At 36.5% G+C, this 13,252-nt stretch overlaps 1 pseudogene; it reads right to left on the minus strand.

Moving 5' to 3' along the window:
* Positions 1-5,423: 5,423 nt before the first annotated feature.
* On the minus strand, positions 5,424-11,298 carry LOC116081083 (annotated as a pseudogene).
* Between the last annotated feature and the right edge of the window lie 1,954 nt (positions 11,299-13,252).

The raw sequence follows: 13,252 nt of genomic DNA on the forward strand, positions 1-13,252 counted from the left end.
TGTTAAGTTGACACACAAAACCAGCCAGTACACCCCTCAAACACACATACAAATTTTAAGTACACTTTCAGTGGCAAACTTCCCTCAATTAACCCTGTACTTTATTTCCCTTTCATTGTACCTTCCCTAGATGATTAGTACCTTCACTCTAAAATCTGGTTTAAAATAGCTTTAGAAGTTTCTTTTCTATTTATGTCTGTTTTTCTATTTGTGCACATGTTTGCTTATATCTGTGTGAGTGTAAGTAGGCATGTTTATGACTTCCTGTAAAATATAGAATAGAGTATTGAGGCCCTACAAACTGGAGTTACAGATATTCTTGAGCCACCTAATATGGATGTTGAGATTAGTGATTGGGAAACAAGTGCTCTTAATTGCTGAGCCATCTCTCTGGTCCTTTGGTTATAAATATTTAATAAAATATTTGCTCTAAAGGGTTACTAGATTAATATTAATTTTATAAGGGACATTTACCATTTGGAATAGAAAGTAAAAAAGGACCGGATACCCTTCTGATAAAGCTTTAAGGCTGTAGAATGTTGATAGGCAGAAGAGGTTGAAAGAAGGGACCTTTTATAAAAGCTTTTCATAATAAATTCAGTGCAATACAATTGTCCAAGTTTTTGAACCAAGATATAAATACTGAGAAAGGTAAATAATCTCCAGGGACAATAAGTCAAATTTCCATTTTTTTTTCATGGGCCAAATTAATTCTTCATTGAATAGTAAAGAAAGAAGCATTATAGTGGGTCAGATATAAATGCTTAATCAGGCAACAATGGCGTAAGGTGTGAGTTTGTCTATCCAGAAAATTTTCTATCTTATAATGTGAGAACCAAAGGCCATTCTTACATTCCACTGTGTCTTGGAGAATAAGAACAGTTTTGTCACTTGTTGTTTTTGCAAAGGAACTGAGTTAGATTCTCAGCACCCACAGGATGGCTCATGATTATCTGTAACTCCTTTTTTAGTTCTGACTTCTCTTTCAGACCATTGCAGGAACTAGATATGCACATGGTATACATAGTGTACATACATATACACAAACACAATATGTAATACATAATACATACATACATACATACATTCAGTCAAAACATGTATACACATAAATAAAGTAATAACTATAGTACTGTGTATTTGAGTTGAAGTGAATATTTTTCCATAGAAATCTCTCCACCAGTGCTAGTTGAATCTGTTATTTAAATGTTTTTTAAACATTTAACTGGCATCATTGTGTAGCATATACATAGATGTTCAGAGTATTAATATTATAAAAGGTAAATTATATAAATGGTTGGAATATGTAGGTCTTAAGAAAAGCTAGTAGGGAAAACCAGTCAACAATAATGCATCCATGGAACATTTGAAGATTACCAGAGAGTTCAGTTTCCTGGAGAAAAGTGAATGCGGTAGGTTTGATAGATAAGACTTGTAAGATATGCTCTAATAGACCAGGAAAGCTTTGTGTAGGCTGCTGGAGGAGAAAAACCGTCAGTCTTACCCAGTTGTAAGTCCTGCAAGCTTCAGTAACAGCTTAAATGTCAAACTATGATCATGAGCACAATGCTAATATGAATGTTACACTTGTAACGAGCTGATTTCAAAATAGATTTAAGATCTGTTTCACAGGAAGAAATGCATGGTAGGTACTGTACATTTGACTAAGGACACAGTTTCAGTAAGCTCATAGCCCTTGAGGATTTGAACCCACTACTATTATCTTGTTAAATTGACGTAGTACAAAATTTATCTTTAAATTCCTATTTCTATACCAATAAATTCATGCAGTTCTCAGTCCACATCAGGGAAATTTTATGAAGTTAACAGTGGTCAGTGCAGAAACTCACAACTGGTCAAAGTACAGAAAATTAGCATCTGTAGAGTGCTCAGCAATAAACAGGGTTAATCATGTTGTATCATAAGATTGCACATTATAAAAAATGTGTGAGATTTAGATGTTTAAGAGGACTGAAGTTTCTTCAAGACATGATAGCACCATTTTTCTCATGAACTCACAGCTGCTATGGTTACTTGCACAAAACTGGTACAATATTAAGCCAGTCAACATTGTAGCATACCTAGGGGAGGGACGTACAGTCTGCTTCACCTTTAGCTGAAAATTATTGATAATTGATGGCTTCAGGGGGAAGGAGATTCAGTTTTCTTTAGACATGTGGCCTCCTTATAGGTTAATATCTAGTAAATGTGCCAACACACCCATGAGTATATGAGAAGCACATAGTGGGATTAATATCGTTTTATTTTCAAGAGGACATGAAGTTGGAAGAAAATAGATATGGATCTAAGAGGAGACAAGAATAGCAGTTTAAGTATGAAGATCTTAAAGAATTAATAAAATAGTATAGTAACAAAATAATGCTAGAAGATAGAGCATAGGATCTACCTCTGCACTAGATGCTGTAAGAGCCACTTTTGACATTGAGCAGAAGAATGGTAATGACCTTGTTCACATTTTACACACAGTTGCTGAGTTTAGATTTAAAAAGTTGTATAAATGAGCAGAGAACAGTTGTAAAAATGAGTAGAGATTAGTTATAATATCATTAGAAGAAACTAGGTAAGAAAAAAAGACCAAGAAAATCCTTACAGTATATCCCTAAATATAGAAAGATTTACTTCCATGGGGTGACAAGTCTTTCTCCTTCCCCAAACTGTGAATTTAGCATTCTTGAGCATACAATATGCTGAAAGAATTGTAATGAATGAATGAATTAATAAATAAATGAATGGATGGTGAGGGATTAGAACCAATTTAAATTATAAAGCACTAAAAGACAGCATGTCTAGAATAAACATTATCCATATCTGCAAACATTTAATTACTCTAAAGAACAGTTATATTTATCTATGTGCTCAGAGGCCACTGGCAATTTTTCATTAGCAAATATCTGAAATAGATTTTTCTGATAGACCAAGGTTTTCTGTCTAAGAGTTGCTTCCAAAAAAAGGTATGAAATGAACTCTCCTTCCTTAAATAGTTGTTATTAGTAAAATGCTTGCAAACAACATACAGTTTTGAGTTAATATTCTCTAAACATGGCCTGTGGTTAACAGACCAGTGCAATGGTCTTCTAAGTCTTCTATACCCAGTTTTCCTTGCTTTTCTCAACTTCCTACACCACTTGATCCTTCTATGTCTCCAAAGTTCATACTAGTATCTGTCTCACAATGCTAATTAGATGCTTTTCACTTATGTTAATGTATACTCTTCTCTTCTTTGATGTTCAGTGATGTTACACCATGGCTCTATCTCTTTCTGTGCCTAGACAAGTACCTTACATAGAGTGAAGCCCCAATTAATATTTATTGACCTTAATATCCAAGAAAACAGTCTGTCAGCCAATTATTCGCACCAAAGCCTATTAAGGCAAGATGGGTCCTCAGGATTCTTGCCTAGACCATGCCATGTGATCACTGTAAGGCTATCTATAAAGCAGAAAAATGCTAAGAGGAATGTCAACTGCAACTCCACACTTCATGAAGGATGCTGCCAGGACTTTAAATAACAACTTCATGGAGAATTCATCCAGTACCATCTGGAGCACAGCCAGAGGCTTGAACCTCCTTGACTCCTAGAGCCAAAAGTCTAGAGCCTTGGCTGAATGGAGACTTTAGTTAATGATGACTGCAATCAAAATAGTTGAAAGATACAGCTTTTGATCTATCATAGAAAGGAAATTAGATCCTGTATACATCATGCTTACTTTACTCAACTGAAAATTTGTTAGAAGGTACTGTGCATAAAACCCTGAAAAATACAAGTAGATGAAAAAGTCCCATATTTTCTCAATGAACTTTTCTATAGCACAGCAAAGGGATAGGAAAAAAAAAAAGAAAATGTGAAGATGACCATGTCTCCAATAAGAAAGAAAGACATCATTACCCCCTTCATAGATGGTGTCTGCCATCTTGGATGAATTATTCTATACTTTTTAACTTTAGTAACTCCCTGGGGGATATCTCTGTCAGGATTGCTGGAGAGTTTCACTACTTAGTAATCATAGAAATTCCTATATTATTCAATACATTTTAATTACTAAATTTTTAATTAAATTCATGTGTTGCAATATAATTTGCAAGCTATTGTTTTGAAGAAGGAAAGTTAATATCACAATAAATTAATAAATAACTATAATTGAAATCATTAATTCAGAAACTCATCAAATGTATTTATTATGGGCCAACTAAGAGCAATTAATTTTGGTTATGTACACTGTTAATTCTTAAGGGGTGGTTATGTTTTCCCTCTGAGAACACTTAACAGTATCTGCAGATTTTCTTGGCTGCCTATACATTCTGAGGAATGACACTTTCTCCTGGAAGATCTTGCTTGGTACCTTCCTTAACCAACATTGTGCTCTTTGTACTTAATGAACTCATAGCAGCAGTGGTTCCCTGCATAGGACCTGGACAAGACCAAACCTATCAACTTCCTATCACATGGAGGGTGGAGGAGCTTACCAGACTATATTCCTGACTAAGGAACATTAATTGGGTTCAGTGGGTTATAAACAACAGTAACAATAACAACAACCATAACAAAACCATGAAGTTAGAAGGGGACTCAGGGAGGTAGTTTTGGAAGAAGTTGTAGGGAGAGAGTGGGGGGTGGAATACAATCAAAATATATTATATACATATATTTATTTATTCTTAAAGAATAGATAAATACTCTATTTAAAAATAATAAAGACTCATCTGGAAAACATAAAGAAAGAAATTAAGATATTGTAGACCAGAGGGATTTTAATAAAAAGAGTGGAACTGTGGATTGGGAGATGTGTGACAAGAGTCCCTAGCCCTGCTCTCAAGATGACCAGAGGTATGAAGAAAGGGATTGTCAAAGTAGATATCTTAGTCAGTGTTCTGTTGCTGTGAAGAGGCGCCATAACCACTTCTGCAAGGACAGGTATGTTTGACTTTAAAATGCTTATTCTTTTAGAAAATTAGTTGCTTTTTATGCAGCGACACAAAGTTCTTAATGTTTCTTTGGCAATGGAATATAATGGAATTTTACAATTATATAAAAATGTTACCTTTGCCTAAGAAGCATCATCTACCCGGGTGTACAGTAGTTGCCTGACAAAATCCTCTACCATCCAGGACCTAATTGTCGAAATATGCTACCTCATATTGTAAGATCTCCAAAAAACAAACAAACAAACAAACAAACAAAGAGAAAGATACACACACAAATACACACACACACACACACAACACACACAACTTTCTGTGGCTCAAAACACAGTAGCACAACCTATCTGCAGACAACTTGAAATAATTGCCAAAGAATTAATGAATGATAAGAAAAACCGTTTCAGTGATGAAAAAGTACTTAGCAGTTCCATTTATCTTGCTTTAATTCAACTCTAAGCAAGGAATCACAAGCATTTGCTACTCTACATACATTTATGCTTTTTGAAGGACTTGGTTTTGTTCTAATAGTAGTTAAACCCAAACTGCTCTTCCTCATCAACATTCCCTCGCTGTTTTGCATGTAGATTCCAGAGTCTCCTTTCTCTTTACCATGTACAGGTTTCTCTTGTTTCTCAAGTTTATCTTCTTTTAATTTAAGTTTATTATGAAATTCTCTGTCGACTTCCTCTTTGTTAGATTGTGCATTTGCACTTTCAAAGTCAAAGTCTATCTCAACTTTCACTGGACCATCTTGATTGATATCAGATCTTCACCTGCTACATCCATGACCATCCACATCCTATCTTGGAGCCGAAGGAATCCCTGGAACGAGTTGACTCTTGGTGTCATTTCTGAGTTGCCTGTTTTCTGGTCTGACTTTAGGACTTTGTGTGCTTGAGCCTCTCTGTGCTCTTGGTTCTCTGTGCTTTTGGTTCTACTGCTTTCTGGTGGGTAGCGAGCAAAGGCCTGGCTGGAGAAGGAAGGGCTCCTTCTCCCAACGGGTACTGGAGCAGGTAAGTGGGCCAAGATGGTCTAGACTGCTTGTACCATGGTTGATTTTTTTCTAAAGGTCTGAGGACTTGATCGATCTTGGGTTTTACATATCTTGTGTTCTGTGAAGGCAGAACCAAATGCATTGCTCTGGAATAAGGTACTATTTGATGTTTCTGTTTCAAAAGGATATCAAGGAGCTCCCAGCAACACCAACAGCATCAAAACAATGCCCAGGTGACGTGCTTGGACTGAACTGATTGCATGCTAGCATCCTGCGGAAAGGTCCATAGGAACTCAGTGACTAGAATGAAGAAGATGAACCTAGTGAGACTGGACTGAACAATAGCTGGGCAAAAAATATTGCGGTTTCGGTGGCTCATAGACAGAGGTCTTTAATATCAGTCCCCTGGGATATAATATATTCAAAGACTTCATCTGGAGGCAGTTTTGTGTGATCTGTTGGTCTATCTGCTCTACTGAAGGATCGAACTTTGGCGAAGGCTACCATGGAGTTCTTGATGTCAATGGTGTAGAAAATGCCTTCATGGCAAGGCGGATTTACACCTTGAAGATGAGGCTGATCTTGCTGTCAGTGTTTCCGCTCTTGGCACCACCTTTGCCTGCCACCTGCACTCAGGCAGATCCCTTGCTGAGACTGCTGCTCTACACACCCACCAGCTCAGTCCATCTATACCACACAGCAGCCACTGGAGAACCAATGTGGCAGCGGCTGATAACACTCCACTACCCGCCTACAACCTCCAGCTCCCTGTCCTTTTTTTTTTTAATCTTGATGGACTTTTATTTATATGTTGTGGCTTCAAGTTTTGTGTTTTTATGGTATTCCTGGGTCTGTGAACATGAGAGTCTCTACATTTATATGTGTTTCTCATCCTTTTTCTTTAGGTCTTTTCTTGTTTGTTTTGTCCTATTCTGATTTCTCTTGTTATGTTTTATCTTACTTATTTTATTTTTACTTTTAGATGCATATTTGTTTCCTACCAAGAGATAGACATGGTTTGGATCCAGATAGGAGAGAGGTGGGAAAGATATGTGAGGAGTTGGGGAAGAGAAAACCATAGAAGAACTATATTGTATTTTAAAACCTATTTTTAATAAAATTAAAATAAAAAAGTAAAAAAGTAAACTTTATACTTTATAAATCTGTACATGGGCCTTTATTTCAATTTCTTGAATAAGCAAAGTAGAACCAGGAATGACCTGGCCCATCCTCCAACCACTGGTAACAGACGGGTTGGCTAGCACATGCACTGGAATTTACCTGTTTTGGCTCCCTGGCCCAGTGCTGGGGTTCTAGACAGATGCCATCATGCTTTGCTTCTATGCAGATGCCAGGGATCTAGACTCAGGTCCTCATGTTCGCATCCAAGTACTGTACTCACAGAACCATCTCTGTGGTCTTTAAAATACAGTTATTTTTCTTGTTTTTCAATTCTGTAAGTTTTTCCATAATATATAGATATCAGCAGCCTCCCTCCTCACTTTTTAAAGCCCACCCTAAAATGAAATGGTAAAATGGCATCATAGGCAGTATCCTCTGTAATGATGGACTAGCCATTATAATGCTTTCTTCTTGCCTTTTATGACACTATTTTGAAAGAAGGAATATTGACTGTACAGTTGGCTTTCTGTTTTTTGGGGGGAGAAAAGAGCAAATGATCAGTAGTTGGTCCTTTTTTTGCCCCCAAATTTGGCATCTAAGGCAAACCTCTGATGAAGTGCATTTGCATTTGAATTATATCCACCCCCAGAGCCAATCCCAGGTCTCTTCCAAAAGCTTTTATGTGCGTTGTGAGTTCTTGTTCAGCTTGTTCCAATAGTGGGCCTCAATTCAGATAAATGACTTCCAGTTTAACAGAGGGAGTGTACGGTCTGCCAAGAGCAAGCAGAGCCATCGCCTTATGAATATGAAGCCTTCATAAAACGGAAAGCTTCAGCAGTTCATTCCTCAGAGGAGATGCTGACAGCGTGAGATCCCTACAATAATGCTGCAGAGATGGCGTATCCTGTGCCTGTGTGAAAATACATCTATTGATTGTCCTCAAGGTACCATTTTCTTCTAGATCATTGGTTGTGGACAATTTAGAATCAAGCAGAAAGATGTTTTAAAACATAAAACTAAGATGTAGGAGTTTTTTTTTTTTTTAACTTTTTGTAGTATTAAATTATGTGGTAGGTGCAGTGTTTGTAAAGGATACAGCACACACACACACACACACACACACACAGTCCAGTGGTGACTGGTCTCTTCAAGCAATGCTGAAAGCATAATTTATTACTCTCTTTACAGTCATACCTCATTGAGTCAGTGCAGGAGTGCTTTGAAAATTGATCTTTTCCTTAGCTATGCTGAGTTTGTGGGTAACCAGACACATCAAAATAACCATGATTTGCTTTCAAGTCAAGCAAAAGTGACAATATCCTCTCTCTGTGGTGTTAGTCAATGTCTATGTTCTTCCCAAAACACCACTGGACAATGTTGTTCCATTTGGTGAGATACAACGAATATGTTCCAAAAATGATGTGCTCTGCCAAGGAAACCACCGTGAGAGTGGAATTCTTCATTCTCAATGTACAACTGCAGCTGCTGCCTGAACTCATCACTCCTCTCAACAGCATGCAATCTAGTAAATTTTCACGGAAAACCCATCTATAATGCCTCATCCTTTCTGTGCACTGTGGGGTGTATCGTATGTATAGCTAGCTGAGTATCATATGTGTAGCTAGCATTGGATCCTGTGTAGAATCATAAATACCCAGTATGGGGACAGAGATGACCTGTGGGCATAGTCTTACTTTCAAACTCACATAACTGCCTCACTCTTTCCACACCAGTTAGAGCCCTGCCCTTCAACACAGTGACATTTGAAATGAGGTATATTTCAACAAACTTAGGTCAGGAATGAAAGCCAGAGACTTGCTACTCTAGTCACTGCCTGAACTATTAACACACAATTCAAGGGTTTGTGGTATGCAAAGGGATAAGCAGACTGTAAAACAGACCTTTTTTTTACATAAAACTTGAACCATCCTTATAAATTTGACTATATTACCCTCATTTTACAAGTTTAAAAACTGAACCTCAGAGAACAACTCAACAAGGACTCATAGCTGTCAAAAGCAGGAGAGGGTAGAAGGTTGTCTTTACTGAGGCATAGCTCTGTCTAGAAAGTTTTTGCCTTAGTTATAGTCTCAGAATCCACATAAAAAAAAACAGATATGGCAGTGTATTGGTAATCCCAGGACTATGGCAATGCAAACAGGAAGAACCCTTAGGCTTAAGACTAGTGAAAGTGGTAGTAACTATCATAACTTACATGGTCTATTCTATGACAGACACTGAGAGACCCTGTTTAAAGAGATGGGAATATAGATAGATGAGACACACATATATACATACATACATACATACATATATACATACACACATACATATATACATAAATGATATATGAGACAGATACATAGAAACATATGTAGATATATAGATTATATATGAGATAGATACATACATATATATATAAACAATATGTAGATGATAGATATGACATATGAGATAAATAAATGATAGATAATAGATAGATAGAAAGATAGATAGATAGATAGATAGATAGATAGATAGAGGTAGATAGATAGATAGATAGATAGATAGATAGATAGATAGATAGATAGACAGATGTAACTAAAGAAAACAGCTCCTAAAGAATTACTGAAGTTGTCCACTGACAACTTCAAATGCACATGTACAACTTTTTTGTGTCTTATAAAACCTAAACTAATTTAGAAATTGTGCCTTTTCTGATCTTTTCAAGTTCCATTTTCCTCAGATTAGCAAAGCAAAGATTTTCCTGGCATACTGAATTTTATAATCAACACCTTTTGTATTTTTAGGCGTGTCTAAAAATGAACTTGTTCAGGAATATGGGCTGAGTTCAAGTTTATCAGAAAATATACTACACTTATACTGTGTACAAAAGATGTTTTAGAAACAGGGGTGGGGGCTGGACCAGTGGCTGGGATGATGCCAAATAGACCCATATCAAATGATGGAAACACGAAGTTTGAAGAAGCTGAAGTCTTAGACATCTTAAAGGGCCATTAGAATATCTTAGATGCTTTGGCATGATTATAAATATTTACTCATAATGAATTCCTCACAATTCTGGAGAAGACAGTTTTATCCATGCATTCTTTCTCTTTAACCCTCTTTAGTAGTTTCCTTCACACCTTGATTTAACAAAGATGTGATGAATTTTGGTGATATATCACTTACATAATATTTACATTAAAATAAATTCTGGGATAAGGCAATTTTAGAACAAAATATACATCTCAATAATATACATGGGATATGACTCAGTTGGCAGATTGTTTGCCTAGCATGGACCAGTACCAACCACCAGTACCTGTTCCCCCAACACACACAGTGATCATTGTGCAAAACTAACCTGTAATCCCAGCACCCAGACTCAAAGGCAACGGGGTCTGTGGCTTAAAGCTAGAGTAAATTACAGTGAGTTTGTGGTGAACCTGGGCTATAGAAGATCCTGTCTTTAAAAAAAAAAAATCATCTCTAGTAAAAAGTCATACTGGTAAACAGGAACGAGAGCTCTTTTGGGACTCTATATAGCTCTTTCTATTCAAACAAAGCAATATCACACAGATGGACAATTTTCAGCATTTTCTTCTTCCAGAAACTGTCTAAAGATAGTTCTTGGTACACAGAAAGTTACTAACAACCATGTCTGCATCTCCTCTCCAAAGTTTTCAAAGTTCTCAAAGACCCTGTGCATCTTCCCATCACTGGTTCTCTCCTTCTTGCAAAGGATCTAAGCCTTCCTCATCTTCTTATGCTTCACTTATTACGCTATGTACTAGTAATGTTGCTTTTCATCAATCCATGCTATCAGATACTACTGAAGAAACAGATATGAAGGTATGTCGTGGTGGCACATGCCTTTAATTCTAGTACTCAGGAGGCAGAGACAGGTAGATCTCTAAGTTTGAGGCTGGTCTGGTCTACATAGAGAGAGTTTCAGGATAGCTGGAGCTATACAGAGAAACCCTTACTTGAAAAAAAAGTAGCATGTTGGGGGATAAACAGATTTATAATATTGTTCTTTCACTTAAAAATATTCTTCTGTGGGTGATGCCAAGATTCAATCTCTTTGTGAGCATAAGCTGTGTAACATCTAGCCTGATCTACTTTTCTGTTTCTAGTAAACATTATATTCTAGAAACATAGAAAGATTTCTTCCTTGTCTAAATAGACCATAAATTCCTGTCCATAAATGATTTTAATATAATCAAACTTACCTTCAAATCATAATCGATACTCCACATTTATTCTTGAAATTTATTTGTCATTTCTAACTTAAAATTTAATACAGTTTGGGAGTATTTCTGGTATCATGGTTTCACTTTCTGTCTCTACTTCTACATTGTAATAATTCTAAATCTCAGGGGAGTTCAACACAGAGTATAACATAGTAAGCACTCAGTTACTGCATGGGGTTATGTGGGGTCATGCTGACATGTGCAGCTGAATTCCCCACTATGTCTAATGCCAAGCTTAGAGGCTGCCCAGTGGTGTTTGACAGAGGGCAAGTGGTCTATCTGCGATTTTTGCATTGATTCCTACACATGTTTGTGTCATCTATGTCTAACAAGAATGAAATCTCATTATTTCCCACTCTTTTCAGGTAACTGGGATAAAGGTTGGGCACCGTGGTTCTCTGTATGGCACAATGGCCTTTGATACTTATGTCTTCAGAAGATACAAAACCTCTCTAATTGCCTTGAAGACCTTGGAAAAATATTGAGGGAGATCTATGTATGTCATCATGTAAACAAGAACTTGAGAATACATTATGTGTAAGCTTGTCAAATCCTTCATTAGGAGCATATTTCCATATTACAAAAATAGTGTTATAAATTAGTAAATTAAATCAGTGACAGAAGAATGTACAGATGTCAAAGTCCCATTGAACAATAATTGTATGCCTGTCCTACAATTTCATTAAAAATGGCTCTGCTATGATCCAATAAATATACAGTCAATAATTTAGTTTACCCAAACTGGCAAGGAAAATCTAAAATATGGTGGTGCTATCTGGGGTCTAATGTCCTATGTAATCTTTACACAAATCTACTTTGTTTTGTCAGGAATATGCCATTCAGGATTCAGTGACACATTATCTTGTTTTTCTAGTATTTTTTTCATAGTACTAGCTGCGTTTTTCCTCATTTAAAGAGGAAAGATTTTTTTTTAAAAAAGAATATTGATACTTCTGTCTTGAAATGTGGTTCTATCTATTAAAGATGATGCTTGAGTACCACGGTGATGATTTGTGAACAGCAGAGATAACAAGGGAGAAGAAAATCTTCATTAGCAGAACTTGTAGAATAGTCTTAACAAAAAGGAACAAATAAAGTTCATTTTTTTAGAAGTATATTTTATTTTACTTTCAACCCACAACTATGAGAGATAATTCAAATAATTTAACTTATTATTATTAAATGGTTAAAAATTTAACCATTGTTAAAAATATAGAGGGTCATAGCTTTAAAATGAGAACCTAGACATGTGTGTGTGTGCGTGCGTGTGTGTGTGTGTGTGTGTGTGTGTGTGTGTGTGTGTGTGTGTATGTGTGTGTGTGTGTGTGTGTGTGTGTGTGTGTGTGATTTCAGGCTAGAGGCAATAATATGGAAACAATTCTATTTATAACACAATTCTGTGGTAAGGCTCTTGAATGAGCCAGAGCATAGTCCAGGGAAGGTTATTTTTTCATTCCTTTGGCCATTCAAAATAAGCTGCATGATGAGAGAGACCAACACCAAAAACTACAAGGCATAATGAGAAATGGATAAAAACCAGCCAACTGAACACTTTCAATGAACAGGTTGCCCCTGGTCAATCTTAAGTAATAATATTACAGGGCTATGTTAATCACCAGTTATTATCTTTTACATGGATTTGGCCAAGAGTCAGTACTATGGCTCCAAGCACACATGAGCTAAGTACAGTGCTGTGATATACACAGCTGAGATTAACCTACACAGTTCACTTCGCTCAAGTGTTAGCCAAACTTTCCTAATTGCATGTGCCTCCTCATTGAACTTCCTTCTGCCTCGTTTATGATGTTCCTATGCAAAACCAGTAGACCTGTCACAACTGAATGAATCCTATTTGAATACTGTTGAGTTGCATATTTAACAGGGAGTCTAGCTGATATTTTAGCTTGTTTCTTCCTATGATCTGTGTGGGTCTTCCCATCTCTGCTCTTCCTTAATTTAG

The sequence above is a fragment of the Mastomys coucha genome, unplaced genomic scaffold, assembly GCF_008632895.1.
Source record: "Mastomys coucha isolate ucsf_1 unplaced genomic scaffold, UCSF_Mcou_1 pScaffold6, whole genome shotgun sequence".
In the NCBI taxonomy this organism is placed as follows: Eukaryota; Metazoa; Chordata; class Mammalia; order Rodentia; family Muridae; genus Mastomys; species Mastomys coucha.